This window comes from Manacus candei, unplaced genomic scaffold (assembly GCF_025592945.1).
Source record: "Manacus candei isolate 608988 ecotype Guabito, Panama unplaced genomic scaffold, ASM2559294v1 h1tg000048l, whole genome shotgun sequence".
Lineage (NCBI taxonomy): Eukaryota > Metazoa > Chordata > Aves > Passeriformes > Pipridae > Manacus > Manacus candei.
The window spans coordinates 292343-308367 of NW_026138096.1; the positions used below are offsets into that span (position 1 = coordinate 292343).

Sequence of the window (16025 nt, forward strand, 5' to 3'; positions counted from 1 at the left end):
CTATAATGAATTTTGTTATGCCTTCTCATTTTCTGTGGACTCTGAAAGTCTAGATCTACCTGCACTTCCATTATCACAGTGTCTGATCGTTTTGCCTTTTTTTTTTATTCAAGCAATATTGTTATAAAAACCTTTATATCCACTGCACAGTTGAGGAGTTTAGGATGCTTAGAAGGACATAAAGCCACAGAAAGACTTTGTGGCTTCACAGCAGCCTTCAGCTAGAGGCTTATCTTTTTAGATTTCATTGCTTAGGACACCACAGGCATCTGTGCCATCCTGTTTTCAGCCATCCACTATGTTGTTTATTTTTACAGCACAGTATGAGAGGCGGTAGGTGATGCCCGGCTTTATCTTGTATTCCAGAACCCTTGCCCCAAAGTCGTGACATACGGGTCAATATTCTCCATAGCCTGAGGGAGTTCAAAGTCCTGTGTGCTGATACACCATGAACATGCTAAAAAAATAGTGGGTGCTGTGAGCAACCTATTGAGGCTGGGCCATGATGCAACTAGGAGGACATGGCTCCCTGGGTCAGAAAAGGAACCTGATTGTCTCAGCTGACAGGGAGCATGGCTGGTTAAGTATGAGGACTTTTCTTCTCTAGTCTGCTCTCAGGATTCTTTTTTTTTAATTTAAGAATCACTGAACAGCAGGTTAGAGTGAAGGTGTTAGTGGTTGCTCCTCTGTACTCAACTTGTACTTCTGTATACTTAAGCCATCCAGGTCTGTCAGACTTTAGAGCTCATTTGTCTATTCAAACCCCCCAGGTTAGGTTCATCCTTGTAAACAGCATCCAGTGGTGTTCTTGGGTATCTGAATGGAATTGTCTGTACTCTTTTAGAGCTGTTCCTGCCTGCTTTGCTGACTCTCAAAGAATTCCTTTGAGAATTCAGGAGCTAGCATGATATAGAGTCCATTACTGGGAGGGAGTTTGTATGTGGTCTTCTGTCTTGGTGCATGAGAAGGCTCAACTTTATGAAGGTGGGACATTCCTTGCCAGTTGGCCTCACTGCCATAGAACTGTACTGGCACATTTCATTTACCTGGGTTTCTTGGCTTTAGGGGACTTAAGCATATGAATTCTGAATTGTCTGAGTATGTGCCAGGCTCACCTCAACCAAGGTAGGTGAAAGACAGGAGTTTTATGGCTCATACTCTTGAAGTTGAATATTTAGATGCTGGGATAATTTTTTTTTCTGATGTTCCCTTTAGTGGTAAAACTGTAGTCACAGACCTAGAATGAGCTTGAAGACCAGCTCTCCTATTTTTTTCCCTGATATCATTATCACCATTTCATTTGGCTTTTTTCCCCATATTAACAGAAACACATGCTTGTGTGTATCTCTTTGTCACAGGAAGATGCTACTACTGTTCTGAATACTGGGATCACAGTAGGTAATAACACTTTTCCCTGTCAGCTAGCAGGAGAAATGGCAGTCTCTTTTTATTCCACTCCCATATACACTTCTAGAAGTGAAAGAAACTTGCCTCTGTGGAAGAGGCCAGCCTAGACTGGAAGCAGGCATGTAGAGCCAAGCATCAAAGTGTCCAACTGGCACATAACAGAACACATTCCATTATGTGAGGACAACTCCTGAATGCTATGAAGAACCTGTAATACCTGGAAGTGTGTATCTGGGTACACAAAATGGGGCTAAAATCTGGGGAAAAAAAATAAAACAGCTTTTCTTGGTTGTCTCTAGTCCTTACATGTCTGTCTGAGTAAAGTAAGAATTTACCCTTTGATGTCTTCTGTTAGTGCTGCAAAGTCAGGCAGCTTGCACAGATTACAGGGGTTCTTCCTTTCTGAGTCGCATTTTACAACACAATTGTTAAGTGCCAAGTGCAGTGTTGATATATGAAACAGAAGGAACACAGCTTGACTTTCAAACTCTAAGCAAGAGTTTGCAGTACTAGCAATTAGGAAAAAGATATTTTTACACATAAACTGAAAGTCTTATCTGAAAATCGCGGAGATAATAATCTTGGGACCTTATGACGTTATTTTACCAAGACACAAATTAAGTATAACAGCAGTTTGAGGACATTGTTTGCAAAACTTTGCACAAAACTAGTAATAGATCAGCTGGTCTGTTTTTAAAAGGAGGGAAGGAAGACTATTTATTTTCCCCCAAAGGAACTGCTACAAAGCTATTTTCCTTATCAGAAGAACACCTTTTTCCTGTATGTTATCGCTGACATTTGTTCTTTATAACCTGATGAGGGCAGGTGGAACACCATGGGAATGAGTAATTGTTGATTTGATATAATTTTAACTTTTGTTTCAAGCCTGCACATGCGGTTGCTATTTTGCACCTTCATTTTGCTTATTGTTAACCCTGGGCTATTTTGTAGTCAATAATAGGGAAAAAAGATAGTGCTTCTTTTTACTGCTAGGCTGTTAGGTGGCTCAAAGTCTTTTCTAGAGACCGTGCAGAGTTTCTATATATTTTTTCTTCTGTGACCAGCAGAGAGAGTTTCTTGATCTTCTCACATAAAATGGTAGGGAACATTCATGATTTAGGTTTTTCTCTGAATGTCCGATTTAGACCTCTTACTCATCTCATAACAAGCACAGAGTGGTCTTCCTTGTTAAGGGACTTGGTGTGCTGATGGGGTGAAGCAGCACAGTGTGGCCATGCCTGCTGCCCCAGGTACTCAATGGATGTGGCAGTCAGCTGGGTGCTGCCCACCTGGCAGCTAGGCACTAGCTGACCTTTCTGCCTAAGGGAATGTTGCAGGAATTCCCCCCAAAATGATTTTTTGACATGGTCATGCAAACCTGTAAGGGTCTATGTAAGGGTCTATGCAAACCTGTTGCTCCACTGATCAGTGGTATTGGCGTAGGGATTGATCATCTTCAGAGTGGATGCAGCGTTGTGCATGCAGTAAAACCCAGTGACTGGGAGAAAAGCTTGTGCATCCTCAGCTATGGCCATACTCTGCACACAGCCAGCCTGTTTTAATTTGCCTTCTCGGCACGTAACAAGTATTGGGAGACCTGAGGTTACAAATGATCAATATGGAAAGTAAAGCCATGGAAAGTAAAGCCATGAAAATTAAAGATTTAGCCTTATCTGTGCCCAGTACTGCCTCTTTCCATCCTGGAATGAACCAGGAGTTAAATTCTGAGTACAGAATGCAAGTTGTAGTGTAGGTTGTAGACTCTGATACAGTCTCTTGAATCTTAAATGGCTGAACAACTATAGTCTTTTTGCATGTCCCTAGTACTTTACATAGTACTGCAATACCAAGCCCTAGATGAAGGTGAGTTCCCGGTGTTGCTACTTTTCCAGGATTGGGGTTAGCTTCTATCAATAAGAAAAAAAACTGCTTTGGCTCAACCTGCCAGTTAAATGTCCATTCTTTGGATTTGGATCAGGAAAATGGTTCTTCTAAATACCTCTTTCTCTTCTTCATCATACTTGGCTGCTGGGAAAACTAGAAAACAACAAATAAAAAGAAAATTAAATGCAATATAAAACTAAATGCAGTTTTCTCTATTGTCATCTCTCCTGGCTTCTGGCCAAAGAGATTTGGTCCCCAGTTGTTATGTCATCTTAGTCATGCTGCGCAGCCAGAGCGGAGTAAGGGTGATCCCCACGATCTCATCTAAGACAGGACCTGAGAATCACAAGCCTCTACACTACCATCAGTCTCTGCTCCAGAATAACCCTTTCTGGGGAGTTGAGATAATCAGCAGTAATTAGATAGAGCTAAAGTAAGATAGCTTTCCTTAAACAAGGCAACGAGGATCTGGTTTAGAACACAATCTTAAAAATGCCTTTGTCTGTCACCAAGCAGAAAACCTTATCCAATTGCTTTCAGAAACCCACATATGGGTTTTCATCTATACCAGTTTCTTAAGGAGCATTTGTCCCACATCACCAGTTTCAGTCACATATTTCTGCCCACATACTGCCTATTTCCTTAGTTATTTCTTGGACAGATCTATTCCCCCAGCTGTTTTGCTGTACAGCCACACGAATAGCTGGGTTTGCACAGCAGTGGGAACAGCATGGTGCTGCTTAAGGTGGCATTGCCACCTAAGAAACAGAACCCTTAGCATAGTGTCCTTTGGATCCTGTCCCTTCCTAAACCTTCCACAGAATTTCTTCTGGCCTTGCTTTCTGGGGGAGGGGAAGAAGTAGAAAAAAAACAGTCAATTAGCACTAACATCTCTGAATTGGGATTTTTTCCAAGTAGCAGTTTATTCAATATTTGATGGACCATTCAATCCCAGGTTGGATGCAAACGTGCAGTCTTCTTAGAAGAAAAGTTTAACTCATTTCTCCACTTAGCTGCAGATTGCTGAGGGGTTGGGGAAACTGGGGCATGCTTATGAATGTAAAAATATCGCAATAATGTTTCATGTTTTCCACACCCTAAATGTTCACTTCATGGTGCACATACCATATTGCTTCCCAGAACACCCAGATTAGGGCTCTTTTGCAGTCTGCAAAATTAATTAAAAGCTTAGAAACAAGGGGGCTGAAAGAGCATATTCCTGCTAAAGCTTTGCTGGTCAGTGGTGTCTGCAGACTAATTAATCCTCATGTCTTGATCAATTGACTCATGCCATAATGATCTCATACTTTTCCCATTCAATATCAGAATATTTTTAATGATTGGAAATCTCTGGCTCTGGCTGTGTATAATACCTTGTGTCATCTCTTAGACTTCAGGAAATTTTTTAGCAAGAGTTTCCACCTTTCACTGGAGCTAACCAAAGGGCTCCTCAAACTGTATGATTCTTTAGCAGCATCTCCCAGAATGAACCCACTTGGGAAAAACAAAATAAATCAAATAATATAGGCAAGGATGTAATGCAGACAATTCACAATAATAAAGTAGCTGCATTAGTCTCAAAACAGCAATTCAAAGGAGCATAGGATTAAGCAAATACTGTATATGTCAGTTCATTTGCACCATCTGCTGAACCAAATATCAGAAGGGGAAAGGATAGTAGGCACATGAGACTGTGTGTTGAAATATAGTTGGAAAAAGAAAATCGTTTCAGAAAGCTATGAAAACAAAAATCTGGGTGCTTACAAGTCTGCAGCCAGGAGAGGGAAGGAAGAATGATGTTATTTCATAGACCTCAGAGATTTGATTTTTTCATTTACCATTTTTAGGAGTGGGGGAGGTTGTGAAGCTTAATATCATCTACTCTGGAGTCTGGTTCAGATAGCAAATGCTGTTTAACTATAGGAAACACAAGCATGGAAATTATTACACAGAAAACGAGAAGCACAGGTTTTTAAAATGTGCTTGGATGCTGTGAGTGAGTATATGCAAAGTTTGGGCTTGGACACAGTCACCAGGATACAGACACAGACTGACTGTGGTTTAGATGGTTTAGACATTGTAGTGGCTTACAAAGAATCTGTTGTGTTGACCAGGGTGGGTGAGAGACATTTGGAACCCTTCAGATGATCTTTGGATCAATAATGTTACTACAAATGCTTCCCTGGAAAATATGATCAAAAGCTGCGAAATTATATTGTTCAGATACTATTGTAAAATATGTGTATTAGTCAAAAGATGATATTGGATTTGTGCATTGCCAAACATAGGAACAATAAAACAGGGGAAAAAATCCCATTATTCCAGTAGTCTGGGAAGTGCTGGTGCATCTCTCTGAAGTGTCATATGGTGTATTAGCATATACCAACCCATTTCAACCCCTCAAAATATGTGTTTATTTCTCTTCATCAAGACTGCTTAAATATTGGAAGTTAAAATTTTTCCCTTGTAATATAAATTGCTATAAGAAATGTAAATGAATTGTTACTTATTTAATTGATAATAATTGCACTTCACAATCTGTGCCACAGAAGATAATGGCTCTGGAAGTCAAAAGACATTTGCACAGAAGTTTAACTTGATGATTATGTAAGAATTCCTATGTAAGATGACACATAAGAGCTGCAAATACTGTCCCATCTTTAAAGACTTGAAAAATTCTGGTTTAGTTGCAAGAAAAAAAAAAAAAAGAGAAAGGAATTTTCTGTGTCCCTTGTTTTGGTGTTGAATAGGACAGTATTCTGGAATGTGATTGTAAAAATTAGAAAGGTCTCTTTAAAATGAGTAAAAAGTAGTCATTGTTTAGTTTAAATTTCAGTTCTTATAGTGTCAGAACACCTCAAAAATACTCATAAAAGTATCATTGATTCACAGATAGATGGTGTTAAAGGACATAAAGCATCAGCAAAGAATCCAGTCAGACTTTGTGTATATCATAGGGTGTTGTATTTTACTGAATTACTACCAAACTGAGCCTAGTGACTTCCATTTCACTGAGACATAACTGGTGTTTGGCAAGAGCAGAAAGTATCCTCGCAGTACCCATTTCAAATTATGGAATTATTAGTTTCCTTATTATATAGATGGGATATAGAGTAGTTCAGGGAACCATTGGAAGGTCTTTCTGGATGCTGCATGCTCTACCAAGAGGCTATTTTCTCATGGAAAAAAAAAGAAAAGAAGAAAACACCACAGGAATCTTAAGGTCTCAGTAACTCCTTCTCCATAAAACTGACTTCTCCTGACACTGGGGGTGATAATGAGGATTTGACGATTGTTCTGTGACTTGTGTGATATTTTCAGTCCTGGCTGGAACACATTAAAAAGCTGTTTTGAACATAGAGGATACATTACTGTGATCACACTAGCAAAAAAAAGTTCAAAATCTGTCCTTGCTCTCTAAAAGCACTGCACTGAGTGAAGAAAATAGATGGGTTAGCATAGGCAAAATTACACAAACCATGTGCCAGAAGTGAAATTCACATTGCCTTGCTCACATAATAAAGTGTAAATTGTATTCTTTTAATATAAATAAAGTATAAAAAGCCAAATCATAATTGTTTTTGTAGTCAGAGTTTCCAGTGACATACACTGTGTCTTGTGAACTTCCAAAGATATTGTGACCACTCTGAAAACAATTGTACTGTCACCAGCAGCACTGGGACCCACTGCACACTGACTGCATGCATCAGTAATGTATGGACAGTGCTATTTGCAAGAGATCACACATTTTGTAACTTCCTGATCCAGAAATGTAGCTCTGTCCAATTAGTCCAGTTTCTCTTAGCTATGGAAAACAAACTGGGCATTCCAGTCACCAGATCTGCAGCTGTCATTGTGTAGACGATGTTCTTGGCATAACTTTCTCTGGCTGCATTTCTGCTGGTAAACCAGACAGACCTATGACACTGTTGAGAGCTGGCATGTGAATATCCACCCAGGTGAGCTGTTGGCACATTTTCGCAATTTATCCCATGCCACCTTGCTCTCCCCAGACCTATCTTGGTGCCATTCTTGAAGCAGCCTGGGCAAGGGATGGTTTTCAGTAAGAAATGTGATTGGGGCCACCCTCTGCTGGCAGCAGGCAGGTTTGAGCTGTGTGCACACAAGTGCTGCACTGGCACATGCCCTGAGAGCTGGAGAATGGGCCTCACCTATTTCATTTGGGAATATTGTATTTTATAATGTACCCATAAGTCTGTGGTTCCATGCCCATTAGTAATGTATCCTTGTGCATTGGATCATCAAGCCATATAAACTTAGAATGGACCAGATAAGAGCAAAATTACATTTCTGTCATATTAACAGAGCATCCATTGTGGAATTTAGTCTGACCTTTTTGTCTGTGCTGAGCAATACCTGACCTGATGCTGATATCAAACTGGCAGATGATTCCTTATATGGCATGAAGCATTCTGATATAAAAGTAATTTGTCAAATATTTTCAAAAAATATTGAACTGGTCAAATTCATTTCTACAAGCACAGCTCTCTGGATTACCAATACCCAGGAGCTTTAACACCAGGGCTGCTGTTCTACTGAAGCACAACCTTAGTCACACAGTTAACAGCACTGGGAGCAGTGCTGCACTGCAGTTGGTAGCACTGATACATACACAGAAGACCTTTTTCAATATTGCTGTTATTGAGAACTTCAAATGAATGGATGCATTTGAAAGACTTCCCAGAAAATACATTTCCTTTTCAGCTGGCAGCTCAGTTATTCATCTAAGTAGTCTGTGGATTAAGTAATTTGACAACCTCTGAAAGGTTTCTTTTTGTAAAACAATTGTGTGTTATTGCTCTCTCCTTTTTCCATTTCACCTGTACAACTAACCCAGAAATTCAACACAGACATATCAAGGCACACACTGGGACCAGACAGCAGCCACACCAAGTTGTGTGTGATAATGCTGGTAACTATCACCGAACGGGCTCGTATACCAGAGAGGGAAAAACAGAAGCTGGGAAAGGGTTAAGAAGATTGTTTTTTCCTGGTTTTTTAGCTGACTTCTTAGTACTAAGTCTCTCTGGACATGGACAAGGAAGGAGTACAGATCTTAGTCAGTTCATGTCTCAGAAGATTAGTGCAGGGAAAGCCAAGTTGAGGTACAGCATCATGTGTTATAACACAGTTGAATAATTGGGATCTAATTTATTAAGCAACCAGGCAGACTGGGCAATCTGATTTTTCTAAATGTGTGGGAACTGTCAGTTCATTGGTACTGTTGGTACTTCTCCATCTTTATGTTTATGCTATGCTGCAGTGTGAGGTGGGTGGGAAGAGGCTGGACTATCCCCATTTGGACGTGGCTGCCATGTCACGGCACTTTTCCCTCTCAGGAAGAATGTTAGCTTTGTTTCCCTGAGGGCTGCTTTCTCAGCACAGACACTCGGACCCCAAAGCACTTGTGAGAGTGGATGGTGTAAGGCAGTGCCTTTGCTGTACACAATGCCCCCACAGAGCTGCAGTCATTCGGGGAAGCAGGGACTGCACGTGCCAGTGTGTTTTACCTCCACCTGATCATCATATCCACCCACCTTAAATTCCATCTCTGTTTTTTGTATAGATCCTGACAGAACAGCTCAAGTACACTGTGTACAGTTAGAGGACAAGTATTGATTTTGCTGTACCTGAATAAAATCCTTAACAGAAAAACAAACCTAATGTTAGTGGTTTGGTTTTCATCTCTTTTGACTTTTGTGCGTGGGCTTCTGTACTCACCATCTAGCATTTGATCCATGTGAAGTATAGAGTTGCAGCTTGATTTTTAAGATGTGCACGACCCAGGCTGTGATCTGTGCAGGCACAATTTCAGAGCCAGTAAATAATTTTGCCTATGTTTTATTGCCTGTGTTTAATTGAAGTGCAAAGTAATAATTTCCTTCCTACCTACAAATCAGAGGATCAGATGGGCAGTTATTACATTTTTTGCTGTAATTATCAGGAACAGCTGATACATCAGCATTACCAAAAAGATTCAAAATGTAGCTTATCTGCACTTCACTGGGCCAAAGGACAACTAGCCTGATCTGAAGTGTATCCTTATGTATTTTGAAGATGTAGCTCTGAATTAAGATTATTAAAGCACTATTTTAATAATAGGTATAGTGTACATTAGTTGTGTTGCTAACTATAGTGTCATGAAAACAGTTGAAGCATTATTAATGTACATGCTATCAATACTTAAAAGCATCATTGCCTGATGGTGATAATAAAGCTTCACTAGGGGATGATGTATGACTGCAAGCATTAAATACTCCCTACTTTAAAGTCATTAATCCCTACTTTCTTCGACTACGTTTAATTAAAAAGTTCCATTTTCCAGTAATTGCTGTTTTTATATAACCTCAAAATGGAATGTTATTCAGACACAAGGTCTTTTATATAAACATCCATCTGTCCACAGCGTAACAGTGCTGGGACAAGTTTTGTGGATTTGGTGAGAAGTGAAGAGATTACAGAAGACTCTGTGTCCCTGTAAGAACTGTGAACTTTTGTCCTCTGTGTAACAGCTCTGGAGGATTTTTGCCTTCAGAATTTTGGTACCAAACAAGGGAATTGCAGAGTCAATAGGAGAGCAAATCATGAAACAATGGGCTTAATGCCTAGTGGAGTTGCATTATTAGTTTATAAAGCAAAGCTCCTTCCTTATTCCTTTTTTCCTGTGTCAAGCTCTGCATTGCAAAGTATCATGCTTTCTATTTGAACACAGAATTAAGCAAACCTCAACTGCGTGTATAAAAATACATACCCATATACATATCCTCTGTGCTTCAGGCTGAAAGATCTCCAATAAAAAGAAAATATGTTGGTATTAATAAGATTGGCATTCAAAAAGTATGAAATAAATGCATGGAAGTTTGTCAGCTTATTAATCATTCCATTACAAGTGGTGTTTTTACTTTCATTGCTCGAACATCTAACCACAGTTCATCGGCTACAGGCCAAGCTAGCTTTTGCATTGGCACATTATCATGCGGTGTAGTTCTGTACTTCTCTTCCATTTATTAATGCTGCAGACTTCCTACAATTCAGGCTAAAAATAGAACTGGTTATGTGAAAAACACTGCATTTGTGCTTGAGCTGCAGTATAGAAACAAGAGGATTTTATATGGATGGGGGAAGAGATTCATGACACAGAAGAGCTAGCTGCTTATACTCTGGAAAAAGCTTTCTTTTTGCTAGGTTGTAGATAAAATTAGAGTTGCTATGTACATGTTAGTCTGAAGGATGAATCACAGTTGTATTGCCTCAGTTTGTATGAATCTTCATGTGTATCTATTGTATGAAGGAAAGATGATTTCTTGTACAAGGAAACATGAAAATAGCACAATGTATGGAAGTGAATTTGTAAAATCAAAGGCGAAGGTGATGTTTTGGTTTTCAATATAAAGACTGTCTTCATCTGTGGCACCTGTTTTGAAGTAGCCTCAAAAATTACACAGTAAGCCAAAACTTCGATCTCACCACTAAATTTTTAGACTTGCATTTTGGCCAAGCATAGCATCCATCTCCTATTGTTCCACTTTCAGTATCTTTAAATCAGCATTTGCTGTCTGCAGACCACTTCACCATGAAAACATTTCTAAACTTATTTCCAAGTTGCAATACAACTGCACACTAAAAATGGTCAGCATTCAAATGCAGTCCCTACACTCGTGATCTTTTTTATAATGCTGTGATTTGTTTTGAATCAGCAGTAGTTTGAACAAGACAAACAACATACCGGATTCCATCTGAACCTAAGGGAGCTGCCAGGGACACAGGTGAAGAGTGACAGTGGATGCATTTCATAGTCAAAATGAAAAGCGGCAAAACTGATAAGGTCTCATTGTTGCACAAATAGAAAAGCTAACAGTTTGCATATCAGAAATATCAGGTGTTAGGATTTAACTCAGAACTGCTGAATTTGCCTTGTTTGCCTTTGGAGAAATAGAGAGGAAGGAAATGTCATGCAGCAACATCACACGTGATAGTGATGGGAGACAGCAAACAAGGAAATAGACCTTTCCGATGCTGTTTCCTAGAGATACTGTTTGGACCGGCGGTGATGGTGGATTATTAAGGAATTCTGATTATTAAGTAAATGCGCTTGGCAAAGAATAAGAGAGGAACGAACCTCTTTTGAAGTACACAAGTCTCCAAAGTCACCCTTGTTTTGTTTTTAACTCGGTACTGTGTAAGAAATAAAATCGGTGATTGTGTTAGAAGCAGAGGTAGCAATATTGAAATGAGAACAAATTGTAAGCTGTATGATTTTTGAACTATCAAGAGAAAATGAAATTAAGAAAGCTTTCAAATGTCATGTGCTTTGCACTAGACCACTGAAACACAGTGAGATAAAACAATAGGTATTGGGTTTCTATGTCAATTCATAACCTACAATTGGATGTAAAAAAGGAAATATTAGTTCACAGGACAAGGTTTAAGTAAAAAATATTTGGTACAAAGGACTTAGTTCCTTCTCTTAATTACTACAGACAACCTTAAGCCCTACCTAATGGTGGAACTCCAGCCAAATCCAGTATAGGCTGAAATCAATGAATCTGCTCTGATTTACATTAAAATTTAATTTTGTCCTGACAAGCTCTCTGAAATTGATACTCACTGCAATACCAAATGCAGTATAAAAGATCATATCATGCAGTCAACATGATGCACTTTGCAATGTAATTTAACACTAATGTTAAATTAAATTACAAGGATAAATTTTATGGTCTCTCTTAAAATCATTTAAGAGCTTAATTCTGATCTGAGATGTGTAAGACACAAATCTTTCCTATTGATCACTGACTATACAGATAGCTGTGAGAGAAGAATCACACAATATGATGGGCTGTCCAAGACTTTTTGTTATGATACAGGCTTGTGATTTGATGTATTGACCCTTAGGTTAGGATCTTTGCTGAAGGAAAAGGCTCAAGCAGGTTGTCATCATTGAAGAAAACACCAAACAATCTGTATAGTTTGGGTGAGGCCAGATTGCACCAGGAGATCCTTAAGGAAGATTTAGACAATTGTAAACAAGAGTTAGACAACTCGGATTAAAGGTTTTCATGGTTTTCAGAACTAAGCTCTGGCATGGGACTTCCCCTGTAAGTCCTTTTGTTTTCATTAGCTGAAAATATATGCAGCAACTGAATGCAGTTTGCCTGTGCCATTAGGATTCCAGGAATATCTGCTTATGTTATTGAAACCACGTGCCCTTACTTTGTCTGATTTGTCATTGAGGGAAAGTAAGAAGATAACCTTCACTGTCCACTTTGGTGTAGGAAGAAGCATGAGCCCACCTGGGCAAACAATATTAAAAGCTCATAAGGTTTGTGTGATGCTGTGAAGGAAGGGTTTTTCAAAACATCTCCCCATTGTACAGAGGGTGAAGAGGAAAAAGAGCATTTGCTGAAAGGACATTCTTTTAATGTCTAGGCGATGAGAGGAAGAGTGAATAATTTAAAGTTGCAAAGTTCTTGCAAAGAATCAAAAATTAGAAATCTATTTAAAAAACAGTATTAAAACTTCAAAGGGAGAAGCAAAACTACAAACAGTGGAGCTCCTTTCTAAGCCCATAAACTACAGATCTTAAATAAAAAGACTAAGCAAAATCACAGGGAAAGACTTTTTTCAGAGTTTGAGGGGAAAGGGTTTTCAAATAGTTACAACAATGACTGAGAGGCCTAAAACATTTTTTAATGCTTAAGAATATGTTGAAACAGAATTCCTTACAGCACATTCTGTAATAAGCGTACTGACGAAGTGATAACTAATTAAGACATATGTCAAAATCGTCTCCACAAATGCACTCCAGCATGAGTGCTTCCTCTTGGATGGGGAAAGGAGAGCACATCTGTCCAGTTCAACATGCCTTACATGGCATCTCAAAGGTGCTCCACACCATTCATTACTTACAAACTGAAGATGTCACTGTATTGGGTTTGCGTGGTCAGGTTTTGGTAGCAGGGGGGCTACAGGGGTGGCTTCTGTGAGAAGCTGCCAGAAGCTTCCCCCATGTCCAGCAGAGCCAATGCCAGGTGGCTCCAAGATGGACATGCTGCTGGTCAAGGCCAGACCAGTCAGAAATGGTAGCAATGCCTTTGTGATAACATAGTTAAGGAAGAAAAAAAAGTTATTGGTCAGATGTAATTGTGACCAGAGAAGAGTGGAGTGAGAATATGCAAGAGGAACAGCTCTGCAGACACCGAGGTCAGTGAAGAAGGAAGGGGAGAAGGTGCTCCAGGCACTGAAGTAGAGACTCCCCTTCAGCCTTTGGTGCAGACCGTGGTGAAGCAGGCTGTCCTCCTGCAGGCCATGGAGGAGACCCATGCTGGAGCAGGGGGATGCCTGAGAGAGGGCTGTGAACCCATGGCAAACCCGTATTGGAGCAGGCTCCTGCAGGAACCTGTGGACCTGTGGAGACAGCAGCCCACACTGGAGCTGGTTTCCTGGTAGGACTTGTGGCCCTGTGGGGACCCATGCTGGAGCAGTCTAGGCTTGAAGGACTGTGCCCTGTGGAAGACTGACCCACACTGCAGCAGTTCATGGAGAACTGTTGCCCATGGGCTGGATTTACGTTGGAGCAGTTAATGGAGGACTGTCTCCCGTGGGAGGGACCCTACACTGAAGCAGGGGGAAGAGTCCTCTCTCTGAACAGTGGCAGAAACAATCTGATGAACTGACCATAACTCCCATTTCCCATCTTCTTGCACTACTGGAGTGGAGGAGGTAGTGCTTGGGAAGGAGGCAGGGGTGGGGAAAGGTGTTTTTAGATTTATTTAGCTTTTCATTATTCTGCTCTGATGTAATTAATAATAAATTCAATTAATATCCCCCAGTTGAGTCTGTTTTGCCCATGATGGTATTTGGTGAGTGAGCTCTCCAGGTTTATTTTTAGTTTGATACAATATGGGTGCTAAGGAGGCCCCTCAAATGAGGTTCTTCTCGGGGATAGGTGTGCTCAGCTCTCTGCAAAGCATTTCAGCAGCAGTTCTGCAGGAACACAGACACTGACAGGAATGCTTTCCAGGTTACAGAAGTGTTGAACCCAGAGTCCTTCTACTAGTCTGGGCACACTGCAGGATGTGAGGAACTGCAGTCCTGGCTGGGATGCAAGCAAGGAGGAAGAAACTTCTTGAACCATAAAGCAAATTGGGTTCCCTGGTGACCAGGGACAGGGTTTTGATGCTGTCGTGGTGTCAGCACAAAGAAGGGCAGAATTAATAGCCACAAGAGCTAACAAAGTTTCCATAATGACCTGAATTGCTCCGGAGTGCATGAAGGAGAGGACACTTGTGGAAGCTGTTAGCTAGTTGATATGTAAAGAAGAGGGGGGGAAAAAAAGAGGAAAGGAGAAATTAAACTGGAGTCCAACAAGAATTAGCTGCAACACTGGTGATGGCTGTGCTGTGTTAAGATCCATTTCCTATCCACTTATAATATTTGCCTGCAACCCCATGTTTTTTAAGCTTAGTCTTACCTGAAATGAATGCTGCTTCTTTCCATTATCACTATTGCTGGGAATTGAAATGGCTGCAGATATAGAGCAGTGTAAAAACATGATGAGCTATGTAGCTTGGGAGCAATTGAGCAGCTGAATACTGCATTATTGAGAAATCATTCCCTACCTCTGGGTCTTAGTGAGAAACTGGAGAGTCCTAGACTGGCATTCAGGGTAGAGCATAGGATGAATAAACATTACCGAGTGCTGAGTATTTACTAGTGAATCCAGCATGGAGCTTCAGCAGTTGCATATAATTCCCCTGCATCTTGCAGGGTTGGCAACACATACAAAAGGAATAGTGAATGCCAGGGGCCTTGTGGCAGAATTTTTTCTAAATAACAAAATTATCAATGAAATAATGACATTTTGTTTAAAGTGCAGCAGGCAAAACAGCCATATTTTCAAGTGACAACACGTGAGAACCATTTAAATATATATCAGTAATCCTCAAGGGACTTGTAGATAGCTATATGAAATTGTTGGTTTTACATGCATACCTTTCTATTGCCAAATTACTCATGGCTTAGTATTTTACTTCTTGTCTAGTTGACATAGGAATCTTTTTAGGACAAGGGGCTCAATAGTTTGTAAAATACATGTTATCTCTGGCATTGTATAAATAATAAGTAATAAGCTGTAGATGTTAATGATCATTAATATTGCAAGTGTTCAGCTAGAAATTCTGTTTCTTAGCTTCTTAGGTGATTGCGAGTATAAATATTTCTTGACTCAGTGTGGTAAGCATTACAAAACATAGAACATTCTCCGTTTTGGAGTGATGGCTATCAAGTATATCCCAGATCCTGTAGATCTCCCGTTATGGAATTTGTCCCAGAATCTGCTACGGTATTGTGCTACAGAAACTCATCCTGTATTTTTTTAAGTTAACACAAAATATCCACTCCACGTGATTTTGGAAATGTACTTAAAATAGGAGCCAAGTTCAACCTGATGCAGTCCTGCCTTGCTGAGCCCTGAACTAGTCTAAAACAATTTCTTTGAGAGGCGTGATCCCATTCATAGCAATGAAATTTTAAGTCTAAGTCTAAAGAAAGTATTTTGAGCAACAGTTTCAAACCTTTTCATTACTGTCTGTTTAAATCAAATGTATTTAATTTAGGAGTAAATACAGTAGGTGTGCCTATACCGTATTTCCAAGCAGTTTCCCACGTCCTTCTAGATACCAAAAGCTCATATTTTTCCCTACTTATGTAGCAAA

The 16025-nt window shown here is 39.9% G+C and overlaps 1 protein-coding gene and 1 long non-coding RNA gene across 11 annotated transcripts in view; one reads left to right on the top strand and one right to left on the bottom strand.

Annotated features, from left to right (window-relative positions):
* Positions 1-16025, top strand: part of LDB2 (LIM domain binding 2) — a 304168-nt gene that overhangs the window by 269903 nt on the left and 18240 nt on the right. The gene's annotated exons all lie outside the window — the stretch shown is intronic.
* The window catches only part of LOC127476075 (uncharacterized), a 108120-nt gene that overhangs the window by 6826 nt on the left and 85269 nt on the right, over positions 1-16025 (bottom strand). The window contains exons 4-5 of the long non-coding RNA XR_007906465.1: positions 10064-10099; positions 3349-3444 (exon numbers count right to left, since the gene is read on the bottom strand). This is a non-coding gene — a long non-coding RNA (uncharacterized LOC127476075). The remainder of the gene's footprint in view (positions 1-3348; positions 3445-10063; positions 10100-16025) is intronic.